Raw genomic sequence first — 17,907 nt, forward strand, 5'->3', positions numbered from 1 at the left:
AGTGGTTTCTTGACTTATGGATATGGGACGGACCCCCACTCCATGTTAAAACCACCATAACTACAGTAAACCTAGGCACTAGAATAAATACACAACACATTATTTTGGTTGTCAAAATGGCCACAGCTTTATTTAAATCACAGGATTAACACAATCACAGTAGGAGTCAGGTGAAGTGCTAGTACATTGGGATTGACAAGTACTGTGATATCCCAGCTGTCTGACATACAGAACCAGGCCAGACAGCCATAAAGGGGCGGCACACACTGGCTTGCCATTCAAGCAGAGCCAGTAAACTTTCAGGGCACCAATGACCCTATTATCCTCACTCCTGTGCTTAACCACTGTGCCTGCCCCTGATTGACGTTACCATTACAACGTCCTTGAGGCTGGCCACCAAAGCCGAGCCTGTTCACCACCATGAGGTTTTACATCCTCTATTAGTTAAAATGAGTCCACCTTAACTTGCCTGCAACTTCCACCTGACTCCTAAACCGCCACCAGAGAGGCCATTTGACACCTTAAATGGACTCGCCCCCACCAACCATGCCTAATAAAGCCATCAACCATTTCTACATGCTATGGAAAGTCTGTGCACACAAGTAATAAAATTAAAATTCCAGAGCTCCGACAGATTAATTTTATCGATGCCATGCTACCAAGTTATAATCGATAATACGGTAACTACAGCAAAATAGCAGTTGTTAAACATCCTGCAATGAGGATCCCATAATGGGGAATGTGGAAAGTAAGCCATAATTAAGGTCATAGCCACAATCTGAATACCTGTATAATGACATCTGTCATGCCTCAAAAAACTATTATACCGCATGTATTGTAGCCAGCTCTAATAATTCACCAAATCACAGATTTTAGTTCTAGAAACCACCATTATTTACAGTAGCTGTGCAGTAAAATGTCTTAAACCCACTTACTATCACTACCCGAAAAGTGATGAACATATCAATAGAAAGATATTATAAATAGGGAGTAATTAAAACTATACACAATATAACATCAACATTATAACCGACCATAAAATAACATTCAGAATATCTGGAAGCAGCAATTTAAATAAACCTAAAGCAGAAAAAAAAAAAATATACAAAGGCATTATTAATAACCCGGCCACGCCATTGTTAATTGTTTTTTATGCACTTGATAACATTTACTGTTGACCTCTCCAACTGGGTCAAAGGCATTGGGAATAGGCATATTGCCCTTTTTGTTAATGCACTTGATTACATACCCTTAGCGGCTCCCACTGGCTCAAGGGCACCGGGAGTAGGCATACTGCCCTTTGTGTTAATGCACTTGATGATACCCTTAGCCGCTCACACCAGCTCAAGGGCATCGGGAATAGGCATATCGCCCTTCATGTTAATGCACTTGATTACTTTACCCTTAGTCACTCCCACTGACTCAGGGGCACACAGATCAGGTGCAGTGCTCTTCAGTTTTGTGCACTAGATAACTGCATTGTCCAGACGACAACCTTGTTCTCTTCACCCCTCCAGCCGCCGTCCCTGGCACAGAGGAGCCAATTTCTTCTGTAGGCATGCAAAATATGATTGCCCTGACCCCAGGGACATTACCCTAACAGGGTCCTATAAAATATAAATGCTTCTGGAGACCAGGGGGCCATACCTTGATGGTCACCCCTCCATACCAGGGGGCCATACCCGAGATGGTTACCCCCTCCACACCAGGGGGCCATACACGAGATGGTTACCCTCCACACCAGGGGGCCATACACGAGATGATTACCCCTCAAAACCAGGGTGCCATACCTGAATTGGTTATCCTTCCAAACCCAGGGGGGGGGTCCGCGGCCAGTTTATTAACAAATAACAAACATTTACAATAAGTATTAAATACACAATCATATACGACATGAGGGGAGGGTTCTTGGAGCCCCAAAAATACTGGCTAAATATTTTGGCAAACACACAAGAACTTAAAAAATCCACGTTACCCACAGCCGTAAACCACCAGCTCGAGGGCACCAAACATCCCATTCCGGGAAGTCCAACCACCGAAAGCTCCCGGGTAACACCCCGTCCAGAGTTACCCGTCCAGAGCCGTAACCAAAAGCCAGATCCAGAATTTTAACTTCCAATTCCTTTTTGCTGATTCAGCATCAACTCCAAGAACCCCACCCAGAGGTCCATACTTAATATGGTTACCCCTACTGACCAATTTATAAATAGCTTCCAGGACCCACTAAAAGGAAAACAAATGTTTTGTTTTTTTTTGTTTTTTAAATTCATGTTCTTATTAAAATAAACATAAAATAAACTTTAAAGCATAAATCACATTAATACGCTGGGGGGAGTCCTTAAAGCTCCCAAATCTGGTGATTACCAAACATAAAATGTACCAACAATTACACCCAGCTGTTACCCCCACTAGATCGGGAGCACATAGCCACAAGGGTTCCAACGTTCACTTGAATTTCCTCCACCTTTCACCAGGTCCAGAACCATATTAACTTCCAAAAAGAGGAATCCATATCCCAATGAATCCCCCAGACCAATTTCTAACCAACTTCTAGGACCCCCCTAACCACCAGGCTCCAGGTAATCCACTCAGGCCTGTGCCATCTGCCATCTTAAGTAATATAAAATAAGCACTTGGTGGGTATACACTGATCCCCTTTTTTTTTTTTTTTTAAGTTATTATTCACACCTTTATTAAAACAAACATACCATAAAACATCAAAACATAAATAATATTAACACGCTGGTAGGAGTCCTTGAAGCTCCCAAAATCCAGTGATTACCAAACATAAAGTGAACATAAAATGTACCAACAATTACTCCCAGCCGTTACCCCACCAGCTTGGGAGCACCATAACCACAAGGGTTCCGATGTTCACTTGAATTTCCTGGGGATCCGACAAACCCTTGCCGAAACTCCCCTCCACCTTTCACCAGATCCAGAACCATATTGAATTCCAAAAGGAGGAAACCATATCCCAATGGATCCCCCAGACCATATTTAGCCAACTTCAAGGACCCCTCCAACCGCACAAAATGTGGGATAAGTGAGGGTGAAAAACTCACAGGTTTACAACCAAGGTATACAACAGGTTAATAATGGAAAATATCCCATCGTAAGGTCCAGAAATAGACAGAGATGGGCAATGCTGTGTTATATGAGAAGCCGCCTGCTCCTCTACAGCAGTTACAGACTCTAATCACCAGCTGCGCATAAATGGTAAGAAATATGTAGGTCTAATATAAGCTGCCTGCAGCCATAGGTGTGTGAGCAGAAAACTGCAAGTTCTGTATCCCAGCCAGTCACTCTACTACATACAATTACAATAGACGAGAGACAGGGCTGAAAACTGGGCCCATGATGTGTCCTCCAGAGCAATGTGCAGCCTCACACTAGGAGTGCCCCCTCACTGCCCGCCATGTGCTGAGTTATTAGTGCACACTCAAATGTGCCGAGTCGCTCACCGATTATTTATTTTACACATGATAAAAACATAAACCATTCAGGCCTGTTCCATCCACCATCTTAGGTAATATAAAATAAGCTCTTGGTGGGTATAATCTGATCATGCAATATATGAGGGGGAGGACTAAAGGCAGCAATCGCTACAGAAATCAAGCGCTAAGCTGGAAGTCATGTCCAGGTTATATGTACAGCCAGGAAAATGACCTGGAGACACAGGATGTCTATACCCAGCATGATCCATATATAGCAGAGTGAGGAGTGATATCATGTATACAGACCTGTGGTACAGGTTAAGTATACAGCACAGGAATAGAGCCTTTACATATACACCACATATAGTGAGTAACCTGGTTCCACAGGATCTGCACACCCAGCCTCACAGTATGTAACAGAGATGAGGTCACATACAGCTCATCAGACTCCATAACTGGGATGGGGGGATAATCCGCACACAGCATGATCAGTATATAGCAGAGTGAGGAGTGATATCATGTATACAGACCTGTGGTACAGGTTAAGTATACAGCACAGGAATAGAGCCTTTACACATACACCACATATAGTGAGTAACCTGGTTACACAGGATCTGCACACCCAGCATCACAGTATGTAACAGAGATGAGGCCACATACAGATCATCAGACTCCATAACTGGGAAGGGGGGTAATCAGCACACAGCAGGGTCAGTATACAGTGCACTGACATGAAGTGCAGCCTCTCATCATCATACATATATACCATCCCCCGACTGCTCCTCTCACCAGTGTCTCTAATACATGTGACTGCCCAGCTCCACCATAGTAATGGCAGACACTGTATGTGTCCCTGCTCTGTCCTATCATACATATACCCAGAACTCATGAAGACTCTGTATAATACAGCAGTAATGTGGTATATCAGAAATGTCTGCTGGGAGGTCACACAAAAACTGCCTCTGCAATAAGTGAAGGAACATGGCAGCTACATGAATTACTGAGGTAATCTGGATCCCAGATATGATGTAGGAGCTGATACTGTACACACTACACAATGTCTGAGGTGAATGCAGAGTAGTATATCAAACATGTCTGCAGGGAGGTCACACGGAAGCTCACAGTCTGTGAGGAAAATGCAGCATGCACATGAGGGACACGGCAGCTACATGAATTGCTGAGGTAATATTAATCCCATACATAATGTAGGAGCTGATACTACACTAGTACATGATGTCTGAGGTGAATGTGCTCCTATTATCTGTAGTGTGAGGTGATAACCCCAGTATTATACTCCCTGACACTGCAGACATGCTTCCTCCTGTTCATCCTGTCCAAGAAAGAGGGAGAGACACAGATTTCCTGCTCTATATAAGCCTCACCCTCCTCACAGTAACTCACCAGGCACAGACATACTGGGCTTCTTACTCTGAAATCAACATCCCTCGTGCTTAAAAATCTACACTATACCAAAAAGCTGCAGGAGTAAAGGTCCACCCATCCCCAAGTCATGTCCTCCTCCGCCTATGGCTCCAGTGGTTTCTTTATGTGAGAACTATATGACAATATTATGTGTGAACTAGAGTGAGTGCAACAAAATTAATAAAGGGGATGGGGAAACTACAATACCCAGAGAGAAAAAACACAAAAATTGAGCTTGGTTTGAGTTGATACACATGCAGCATATAAATGCATGTTGATATTGGCCATAAAACATAAAACCTACAAAAGACAAAGTGAGCAAAAACCCTGCTGTAACTAAATAAGTAAAAGCAAAAGTGCATCTAAATAATACAGAGTTTTTAGTAATACTGTTTTTGATAGAAAGTAGCATGAAAGCTATCCCACCACGACACGGTAACTGTTCGGGATAGTCCTACACTGTCTAATATTAAACACCTTGCCTTGTGTCAAAGTTCACCTCAATGTGTGAACAAGGGCAGACAAAAGGACTGGGTCCCAAACAGTAGACACCAGTCTGGGGAAGAAGCCTTATATACAATTTCCAGCTCAGGAGAGGGAGGCCACACCCGGGCTTGCGCAGAATGCAAAAATACAATACCCAGAGAGATTAGCAAAATCAGGATTATTTAGTCTAGAAAAAAGACGACTGAGGGGCGATCTAATAACCATGTAAAAGTATATAAGGGGACAAAACAAATATCTCTCCGAGGATCTGTTAATACCAAGGAAGATGACGGTCACAAGGGGGCATTCTCTGCTACTGGAGGAGAGAAGGTTTTTCCACCATCATAGATGAGGATTCTTTACTGTTAGGGCAGTGAGAATCTGGGATTCCTTGCCTGAGGAGATGGTGATGGCAAACTCAGTCGAGAGGTTCAAGAGAGGCCTGGATGTCTTCCTGGAGCGTAACAATATTGTATCTTACAGTGATTAGGTTATGCAGTAGATTTGGGGATTTATAGTGACGTAATATAGGCTGAACTGGATAGACAAATGTCTTTTTTCGGCCTTGCTAATTATGTGGCGGTATTATGTGTGAACACTATGGCAGAAAGAGACCCCATTGTAGGGTGGTTCTGGCTGAGCACCTACACGGGTCTGGGGTAATATAGGTTGCAGCGCCGCAGTATGACCTACAGTTAGGCGCAGTCATGGGAGGGTTGGTGAGGCAGCTGAAGAGAAGGGTCTCATTTTTATTGTTACTATATGGCTAAATTTCCCCCCAGCCTGCTTCCCAGCGTCACCCCAGACTGCGCCTGTCGCCTCGCTTTCACACATCGCCAGGACAGGATGGAGAAAACAGGATCTGAGGAGGGGAATGGGGTCATTAGATGCAAAGTCAGGATCAGAACAGGCCATCAATCAGCAGAAATGTTTCCTGGATTTCTGTGGAGCAGACAAGCAGACGGTCCATCCATGTGTATAAAACACAGCGCTCTATGTACAATCCCTGGCTGCTCCGCTCACTGAACAGGGTGCCCCCCCATAGACCAGCACACTGCACTCCTGAAATACTCTGTGCTTCTGTCACCCTGCTCCCACCACCATATATGTCCCAGAATTCTTGCTGCCTGCCATACTCTGTGACTGTCTACTTGTCAGTATAACTTTGCAGTCACCAACAAAAAGGCTGCTCACTGTGTTCCTAAATGTCATCCTCTCTTATCCCTTAGTAAACACCCAGAAGGGGAGGGGAGGAGTGACATCACACCCATGTCATCAGACTCAGCCCATATCTACTGCAGGGCAGTAATGTGAGCTAGTTGTACACTAGGTTTTTGTCAAATTTCAGTAGCTGCTCCCCCTAGTGTTTAAAAGTGGAAATACCTATCCTTTTTAAAATTATTTTTCATATTTTACTAAATTATAAGCAAATGATATTTTTTAAGAAAATGTAAATATTAATTCTTTACATTTTTTCTATTGCTGGGAAAACTTTTTTCATGGTTCCTTCCCTTTAAAACCGGGGTTTTCTTTGTGAGCTCTGAAGAACAGATGTAATTAGGAGGGGCATTCCTTTGTATGAGTCTCTTGCGGTTCGTTGAAAAATGGGGTTGTGTTTTTTTCGGTGGTCAAAAGAGGTATTTCATTAGGGTCTGACCTTCTTTACCAAAACACAGAAAGCCCTAGGAAAACTTTTACAACAGGTTGTATGGAGGATAACAACCTGGGTGTATATATCTCCTCTGCGTGTGTAGCTCAGTTTTTTCTTACCCGTGGAAGTGGTTATTGGTCTGAAAACTGAGAAAAAAAAATCTATCCTCTTAGATAGTGGGGTGGTCGCCAACATGATGGATGCTCAGTTCTCATGGGACCTTGATCTTGCGTGTAGGACTCTGGTGAAGCCAATCCCCATATGTGCAATTAACTCTGCAACTCTCCGTCAGGGAAATTTTACGCAAGTAGTACATAATGTGAACCTGCGCATAGGGGCTCTTCACAGGGAGCTCCTTTCTTGTTATATCTTGGAAGGTCTCCCTACTATTGTGTTAGGCTTTTTTTGGCTAACTGTGCATAATCCGGTTATTGACTGGCTGTCCAGAGAAATAGTCAAATTGAGTGATTTCTGCAAAAATTATTGCCTAGGTACCATCATTTCTACTGTTTCCACTATACCGTCTTTTCTGCGTGATTTTGTGGATGTGTTTTCACAAAAGAGGTGCCAGGAACTGCCCCCCCCCACCGTGTGAATGATTGCCCTGAAATCTTGCTCCCTAAGGGAAAATTACCCAGAACCAGATTATACAATCTGTCTGGCCCTGAAAGGTAAGCCATGAAGGATTACATCTCTTAGAGTCTTGCTAAAGGTCCCGTTACATTTAGAGATGCACCAGCGATCCCGACAACGATACGACCCGGTCAGGATCACTGGTGCATCGCTAAATGGTCACTAGTGAGCTGCCATACAGGCAGATCTCACCAGCGATACAGCGATGCTCGGCGGTTGTTACTTACCTGTCACACGCGGAGATGATGACGACTTCCGCATGTGTCACTCGTCGGCGCCAGCAGGACGCAAGCGAGAAGAAAATGGCCCAGGGCGTTCTCACGCGATCAGCGATATACAGCGGGGGGGGCGTTCAGAAGTAAATGTCACTTGTAGCGAGATCGCTAGCGATATCGCTGTTGCGTCACAAAATCGGTGACTCTTTAGCGAAATCGCTAACGATATCACTGTGTGTAAAAGGCCCTTAAGGGTCATATTAGACGCTCCTCTTCGCCGGTAGCTGTGGGGTGATTCTTTTTTGTTAAAAAGAAACATAAGGGCATTTGTCTCTGTTTATATTTTCGTGAGATAAATCAGATTACTATCCGGGGCCCTTATCCCCTCCCACTCATTCCCGATTTATTCAGATTGTTGGAGCAAAATGGTTCTCTAAGCTGGAACTCAGAGGAGCCTGTAGTCTGATTAGGATCAAGGAGAGGAGTGAGTGGAAGACAGCCAGAAGGGCTTTATGAAAACTTGTCATGCCCTTTGGTTTGACTAATGCCTCGCTATTTTCCAACATTTTGTTAACGACATTTTTTGTCACCTTGAGGATAGATTTCTAGTGGTGTATCTTGCCGATATTGTAATATCTTCACCTGATCTCAAGTCACATCAGGTATACGTCCAGCAGGTGTTACAGGTTTTACGAGATAATCAACTGCTGTGTCTACAGCAGGTTTCCGGATAGACCCTGATGAGGTCTGTTCAATTCTGGAATGGGATCTGCCAGAAAATCTGAAAGCGTTGCAATGCTTTTTTGGAGTTTCCTAACTACTATCGTAAGTTTATAAAAAATTCTTGTCGATTGTCAAACCCCTCAATGACATGAAAGGTATGGACTTCTCAAGGTGGTCCGACTGCGCCATCCAGGCATTTTCTTCTTTGAAGAAATGCTTTTCCACTGCTCTTGAACTCCTTCAAACCAATGTTTAATAATCATTTATTGTTGAGGTTGATGCATCTGAGGCGGGGGTCGGGGCTTTGTTGTCTCACGGGTCCATCCCCTGGTAAGTGGCACCCATGTGACTTCTTTTCTTACAAAAATAACCTTAGTTGAAAGGAACTATGATGTAGGCAATAGAGAACTTTTTGCCACGGTTGTCAGGTCCGGACCTCAGTGTGAATGATTTTGTATGGCTGTCTAGCAGAAATATTAAACTGAAAATTCCTTCCTGGAAATTAGGTCCTACATTCATTGGTCCTTACAACATGGTCACCATAATTAATGATAATAATCTTTATTTTTCTATAGCGCTAACATACTCCACAGCGCTTTACAGTTTGCACACATTATCGGTAACCCTGTGGTCTTTCGTCTTGAGCTTCCTCTAACTCTTAAAAGCCACATTGTTTTCCACAGGTGATTGCTCAAAAAATATAAAGCGCCTGTGGAGCCGTCACCCTTTCTGCCGCCACCGATTGTAGTTGAAGGTAATTTGAACTTCCCGGTGGCAAAATTGTGGATTCTCGTATAGTTGACCGCTCTTTACAATACTTAGTCTGCTCATGAACATACCGCTTCCAGTGCACTATGTGGGCACCGGCATCTGAGGTTAATTCCAGAAAAATAATTCCGTCCTTCCCTAGCTCTTTTGATAGATTGGTATATGGGCATAGGAAATATCAACATGTGTGGGGTCAGTGGTGTGGCTCCAATGTTACTATGCTATCATCTTGTGAATTAGTGGATTCCATTAGTGAATTGATAGGATGATTGCTTTCGCCTAACTAAAAATGGTGTCTTTGTTTAGCTGGAGTTGGACTGAATAAATATGTTACTGGTATTCTAAGTGATTTAGATGTGGCATGTTGTTTCCATGCCTCTGTAAATTGAATCAAATCTTTATAATCTGATTCTTGCCTTAATACATTTGTCGCTGTATATAGTATGTTACCTTTATATATTGTATTCGCTGTCTGTTACCAGCCTAGATGGTTGATTGTTCTATTCAATATTTGTTTGATATACAGTATATGGTGTGTTGTTGTTCTTTTCTCCTTGAATAAATCAAGTTTAAAAAAATATATTCATATTTATTTAAAAGGAACGAGTGATTGTGCGCCCTTAGGGCGCGCGCTGGGATTACGAACCACGCAATGGGGTGTAACCACGCATTAGACTGACCTCGCAATGGGGTGTAACCACGGTGCAGACTGGCCTATGTGCAGACTAACAGCAAACACAAATACCTGGTGTACCTCTCCTTCCACTCCTACCTTGTGTATGAAAAAGCTCTGTAGTTAATTTTGTTCGGGTACAGTTTTTCGATAGCGTTATCCATGAAGAAAGTGCACGGGTAGAGCTTATCCCATAGCTCTATTCCTAAAGGGAATGAACGGGTAGAACTATCTGATAGCGCTATCCCTCAATGTTCCTGAGTGTAAGCTATTTCACATGGTTGAGCGCACTTGGGATCTGCCCCCAAGGCCCTGCCCATGCCCAATGTTTGGTCCGTAGACCGCGGCTAGGAGTTAGTCCCGCTTTTGTTGCTTGCTGTCGTGCAGCATTAGATGTTCTATGTGATTCAGTCTTCATTTCCTTTTATCCGGCTTGCAGGAAGATGATATGATGCAGCACAGATGGTTTTAGTTGTCTTTCTGTCACCCTAGCCATAGTTGTTACCCTCTGGATATTATACGGGCATTTTGAAGGCCTGGGTATTTTCCCTTAGACAGATGGTGACACCTTCTCGGGAGATCTTTAAAGACAAACTCTGAGGAAAAGGGGAAAACACATTTATCAGACATCATTAGCACGTTCTATCTCTGTCATCTATTTTATATAATAATTTGGATTTTTCAATGTAACATATCTATCAGAAACATTTTTTGTGCTTGTATGACCCTCACCTCAGTTACTCACCTGGAAATCAGTATAGTTAGTTATTTGGTGAATTATCAAGCCGACGAATCCCATCCACTCAGTTATCATGCCGGTCCTATCTACGATCTGCAGAAGGTAGAAGATAGAGGACGTTACTTCATGGCTGTACTCACCAGTGCATCTGCCATGGAATGAGATGGTAGGACGTCTTGTACACCAAGAGATAATGGTTTACCTTTACACCGGACACTAGTGAATTGTGCAAGATGGTGAAACGTAAACTTACCGTCATACAGTAGCCACTACATAAGTGCTTGTAGTCGATGCACATACTTGCACCCACTGGAAGGACGTGTTAAGAAAAGTACCAAAATCCTATTATTATAGTGTTTCCTATAATAATGACTGAACTATGAAATAATGGTCACAGTGGAGCCCACCTTACACACCTAAACACACTGACTTATCTAGAAAAGGATACTTATCAGCAGAAAAACTATCGTCAGCAAAGTTGCTGCCAATCTAAAGTGGCACATGCACCGACTGCTGAAGGATCTCTTGTACAGGCACACAGATTGACATAAGTTGTAAATGGCAAGAAGACAAAAAGCCATTCCTGCGCCGATCCTGTGCGCTGTAGGATTGATTGTCACCTACAAGAAGAAATATATGACTGTCATCAATACGGTCATCATGGAGATCTGAGAACTTAAGAGCAGGAACCGCCCCACTGTAATATACAGGACTCCAGGTTCTCACCACAGTATATAATCTACTGAACCTGAGATCCTGAGTATTACTGGAGACTTTATATAAAACCTAGTAACTTACCGAAAATACAGCATTAACTATGTTCGCAATGCTCACAATCCATCCATCAATGACAAGGATTTTCTGGCAGATGATATATCGCTTCTCCGATGGCTCAGACTGAATAATCATGAACCTGTACTGGATGTAAGCGATGCCAGCTCCTGAAATAGACAAAGCAAGTTATCAACCAGATATTTCCATGCCACTATGATAGAAAACCTAATCTTAAGAATGCACCAATGAGCTGAAGAGGTTTAGAGATTTAATGGGGTTCTCTGGGCCTTTGATGGCCTATCCTTATATCAAATTGATGGATTATTGAAGGAGCGCCCACATATTTTTCATTGCTTACCAGGCACAGATCCTTACTTTTGATGAGAGTTGTACCTGGTATTACAGCTGTGTCTCATTTACTTTACTAGGCCTAAGATGCCGAAAGCTTTTGTACCATCAATTACCACTGGCCAACATACAAAACAGTGAAATGGCGGCATGGCCACTTAAATCTGGTAAACAGCGGATTGTCACAGTCAGAACCCACTGATTTGATATTATGGGCTATCAATCTTTTTGTCCCAGAGAATCTTTTGAATGTCATCTCTGAGCAAAGAATTGTGATATCGTCCTATACGATGCAGCATCTACTTACCAAGAATGGAATTAACCGTGAAAATGACCGTGTAGATCACAGATTCTGGGAATGCAACTCCCGTGTGACTGTCAAAGATAAGGAAAATATTGGGAGTAATTAGGACACAAGAGGAGTAATTGTCATGTGTAATCATCCTACATTATATATTCTGACCAGACACAAATTGAAGCAAAGTACATTAGAGGAAAGTTATTAAACTAAATGCAGTGAAAACATCAGATGATTGTTCATTCAAGTTAGTTTTAAAAAGTTAAAGTTCAAGTTATTTCAATTTTCCCTTATTAAATATAGATATTAAGTAAATAAACATATTTTGTATTGCGCATAGCAAAGTCAAATATTTCAAAATATAAAATGAATCAAACCAATTTGTAAATACTGCAAAGAGAAAAGAATTGAAACTCCAGAAAAAGATAAAAAAAACAATAAAAGGCCTCATACGGCTAAATCAGTGAGAAATTTGTAACGTTCTGTGTCTCAACAATTAGCAACACAAATGGAGAAATTTTTGCACAACTAAACTAATAAAAAAAAAAATACGACATGATTTTAATTACACAATGAATGGTGTAAAAACAAAACACAGAAAACTACAATAGCGCTTTTTTTCTCTCAGTATCAGTACACTTGAAAAATAAAGTCTGTGTTCCTTTACATTTTATAGCAAAGTTAATGGCGTCCTTCAAAAATATGACAAAATCTGGCAATACACAATCGCTCAAAAGGCTGCAGCGGGAAGGGGTTAATAATGCACTAAATATAATGCATTAAGAACATTTCAGGAAATATAATATAATTAGAACCTTCCATTACTGTAAGACAAAAACAATATAAAATTGTACTACAGAATCAGGAATCTGTCCCAGTATCCTCTTACCTGATGTACGGATATTTACTGTGCCCTGAGATTATAGTCAGACAGGCACAGACACAGATGCCCAATAGCGTCCACACGGTCCACAAGATCGGCAGAATTTCCAAACCTCGGATCTCCATGATGCAAAGAAAATTAAGTGGAAGCCTCTCTCTCCTTCTCCTCTCCTTCCTCTCGCTCTCCTTCTCTCGCTCTCTTTATTCTCTCGCTCTCCTTCTCTCGCTCTCCTTCTTCTCTCGCTCTCCTCCTTCTCTCGCTCTCACCTCTTTTTATCTCGTCGTAGATTATAAGGCCGAGTATTCTTAGAACCAGATGATGTCACAATGGTTTGTGATGTCATAGTTGATCACCTCATTGTTGCATCATCACTCAGGCAGTATGGATCTGATTGCTGCTTGGTAATGTAGAGGTTTTTCACACTTTCCATATTCTGTCACATATCCAGCACATTGTAGTGTAATAGCTCCTATTATTATATTCATGTAAAAGATTACATACTGTCACCAGATATTTTTTGAGAGGATTTTACGAGATTTGACTAATTTTAGCCGGCTTAAGCACAAAGTTTAACCCCTTCACGACCCAGCCTATTTTCACCTTCCTGACCCGGATAATTCTTACAATTCTGACCACTGTCACTTTATGAGGTCATAACTCTGGAATGCTTCAATGGATCCCACTGATTCTGAGTATGTTTTCTTGTGACATATTGTACTCTATAATAGCAGTTAAATTTCTTCGATATGACTTGCATTTATTTGTGAAAAAAATGGAAATTTGGCGAAAATTTTGAAAATGTTGCAATTTTCCAACTTTAAATTTTTATGCCCTTAAATCAGAGAGTCAAATTGCACAAGACAGTTAATAAATAACATTTCCCACATGTCTACTTTACATCAGCACAATTTTGGAACCAATGTTTTTTTTTTGCAGGGAAGTTATAAGGGTTAAAATTTGACCAGCAATTTATCATTTTTTCAACAAATTTTACATCACCATTTTTTTAGAGACCACATAACATTTGAAGTGACTTTGTGGGGTGTACATGACAGAAAATACCCAAAAGTGACACCATTCTAAAAAATGCACCCCTCATAGTGCTCAAAACCACATTCAAGAAGTTTATTAACCCTTCAGGTGCTTCACATGAATTTTTGGAAAGTGTAAGGAAAAAAATGTTCATTTAGACCTAATTTTTTTTACTTTTGCAAGGGTAACAGGAGAAAATGGACCATATATTTTGTTGTGCAATTTCTCCTAAGCATGCCGATACCCCATATGTGGGGGAAATCTACTGTTTTGGCGCACGGCAGGGATCAGAAGGGAAGGAGCGCCATTTGACTTTTTGAATGTAAAGTTTGATGGAATAATTAGCAGACGTCATGCCGTGTTTGAAGAGCCCCTGATGCGCCTAAACAGGGGAAACCCTCCACAAGTGACACCATTTTGGAATCTAGACCCTTTAGGAAACTTATCTAGATGTGTATTGAGCACCTTAAACCGATAGGTGCTTCACAGAAGTTTATAGCGTAGAGCCGTGGAAATAAAAAAATCACATTTTTCCCAAATAAATCTTTTTAGCTCCATATTTTGCATTTTCATAAGGGTAACAGGAGAAATTACTTCATGCAATTTGTTCTGCAAATTCTCCTGAGTACACCGATACCCCATATGTGTTTCGGCGCACGGCAGGGATTTTTATTGCAAAAACTAGTTTTTGCATCACCATATTTTGAGAGCTACAATTTTTCCATATTTCGGCCGACAGAGTCATGTGACGTCTTGTTTTTTGTGGTATGAGCTGACGTTTTTATTGGTACCTTTTTCGGGCACATGACGATTTTTGGAATTTTTTTTCGCATGTGGTAAAATTGGTAAGGCAGCTTTATTCTTCGGGTCAGTACGATTACAGCAATACCTCATTTATATAATTTTTTTATGGTTTGACGCTTTTACATAATAACAATTTTATAGAAAAAATTATTTTTTTTGCATCGTTTTTTTCTGAGAGCTATAACTTTTTTATTTTTCTGCTGATGGAGCTGTATGGCAGCTTATTTTTTTCATGATAAGATGATGTTTTCAGCAGTACAATTTTTATTTACATCCGTCTTTTTGATCGCATGTTATTACACTTTTTTTCAACGGCAGGATGATAAAGCATTGCTTTCTGCCTTGTTTTTTATTTATTTTTTTTACGGTGTTCACTGAAGGGGTTATCTAGTTGGACAGTTTTATAGAGCAGGTCATTTTGGATGCGGCAATTCCAAATATGTGTACTTTTATTGTTTTTTTATTTGCATAAATAAATGTATTTATTGGTAAAGTATTTAATTTTTTTTCTTTATTTGGGGATTTTTTTAAAATATTTTTACACATTATAATTTTTTTTTTTACTTTATTACATTGTCCCAATATGAAATATAGGAAAAGGATAAAGGGAAGGTCAGCTCACCTAGTCTCAGTTACTGTCCATAGTTCCCATGTGCATGGAGCCGCTTGCATCACAGCGTTGTCAGAAACAAAGGCATGAGGAAAGGATCTCCAGCGTTGGATCAATAGTTAAAATGTAAACATTTATTTGAAAAATTAAAACAAAATAAAGGAAATGTACACAAAATTAATGGATATAGGAGCAGATGGGGTCTCAGGTGGATTAAACCAACGCGTTTCGACCTAGCCGGTCTTATTCATGGTCATTTATATTTTTATTATTTTGTTAGTATTTTTTTAAATCCACCTTTGGCTTCCAACACTGCGTTAATCCTTCTGGGCATGTTATTGATCAGATTCAAACATGTCTTGATCAAAATCAGATCCCAGGTCTCTTCTACACAACTTCTTCTTTCCAAAGTTGGTGCATACTGGTTGACTCACTTGGGTATGTTTGCAGTTTGTTCTTCAACTCTACCCATAAGTGTTCGATTGGGGTGAGGTCTGGGCACTGTGGGGAACAACCCAGCACCTCTACTTCATTGTCATTGTACCATTTCTTCGCCAATCTCGACGTATGCTTTGTGTCATTGTCCTACTGGGATACTATGGCTTCATATTCAAAAACAAAGTACTGGAGTGTACAAAGTAGCTTGTCTTGTAGTATACTCACATGTAGCTCAGCATTGAGACCACCATTGATCCTGGTCAAGTATCCAATGCCTTTGACTATTGAACAACCCTATTGTCATGGTTAGGACATGGTTACTGTCCTGTTCTCACAGGGTTAACTTTTGCCGGCCTCTCTTTGGATCTGGGAGGGGTGTTTATACTCACTCCAAACTAGCATTCTCTGTCAGTTATACTGCTTTTCGGGTGTGCCTGACCCCTGGTGTGCGTGTACTCTGCGCTGTTTGTTTGCTTCCCGTGTATGACCCGGCTTGTTCATTCACTCTGTACTCTGTCTCTCGTTTTGGTACCATTGTCTTTTCTGGTTCGGACCTCCTGGCTTGGCTATCATTACTCCGTTAGTTTACCCCTATTGTACCGCCTAATGCCCGTTCTGGTTTCTATTGCTATGTCCTGACTATCCATTCTGTCTAATCCTTTGGTACTGTATTGCTATCTCGTGCTTTGACCTCGGCTTGATCTGGCTTCTGTCTCTGTCTATGCCCCTTTGTAACATTGTCCTGTAGTTACCTTTCTAGGAGTTTCCCTGTAGCTCCTATGTTATGATGAGTCACCGAAGGAGGAAAAAACAAAATACTAGCTAAGTCCAGAAAAACCAGAGAGGTTGGCAGCTATCGGATTGCAGACCCCTGAACCTATCCACAACAACTAGCAGTAGCCGTGGGGGGTTCCTACGGTGCCCTAGACCCCTCGATCACAGCCGGAGAACTAAATAGCTTAAAGACAGAAAGTCGAAAAACTAAACTGCCCCAGAGCAGACCCCAAAGCAATAGGCAGCCCCCAACATATAATGACGGTGAAGCAAGATGAAAACACTAACACAGATAGAAAGATAGGTTGAGCAAATGATGGGGCCCAAGCTAACTAAATAGGACAGGATAGGAAAGCTGCTGTCTGCCATCCGCAAAAACCCTATCCAAAATGAGCCAACCGACTGATAGGAAAAACAGGCCCTGAAGTCGCTAGGCTTCAAAAGACTATATCAGCACTCAGGTATATTCTGAAGACAGAGCAAAAGATCAACAGATCAGAGACAAAAATGGAATTCAGCTCACCCCCGGTTGGGGATGGCAGAACTCCCAAAAAACAAGGCAAAACAAAAACAAAACTGAAGAGTATAAAGGAGAGCAGAAAAACTTAGCTTTGAGACGCAGGAATCAGACTGGTCTCCAAGAATCCAGAAGGATCACCAGCAAGGCAGAAGGGCGTCGGCTGCCTTATATCCAGTCATCAATTCCAGCCACCCAGTCATCATCTAGCTGCCCAGGTGTTTGGTAATCAGCCTCACTACCTTCCTTCACCAGTGGAGGGAGTTCATCAGACCTCAATGGTGAAGGGAAAAATGAACTCACAACATCCTAGCTCCGTGGAGCTTAGGCCACGCCCCCAGCAGTCACGTGATTCAGGTCCTGGAGCATGCATTGTCACCACTGCTGTCCGCTCCGCAGGTATCATTGTGCACAGTCTTTGCACTCAGGACATGCGCTCTGGCTCAGTGAGCAAGTGCAGTGCGGTGTTCCTGACATTATAACTGACCATTTCAGCTTTTTTCCCTCTGAAGAGAAAGAAAAATAAAGTGTGTGTTATACTCATGGATCCCATACAAGTCTTGGCTGATCAGGTCAAGCACCTGACCCAAATGTTCCATAAACTCAATGTGGAACAGCGCACGATGGCCCATACCCAGCAACAGTTGGTGGTTACTGTGCAGGGGGCTGTCGATGCAGGGGC

Source organism: Dendrobates tinctorius, unplaced genomic scaffold (assembly GCF_039654945.1).
Source record: "Dendrobates tinctorius isolate UK_male_01 unplaced genomic scaffold, ASM3965494v1 ptg000219l, whole genome shotgun sequence".
Lineage (NCBI taxonomy): Eukaryota > Metazoa > Chordata > Amphibia > Anura > Dendrobatidae > Dendrobates > Dendrobates tinctorius.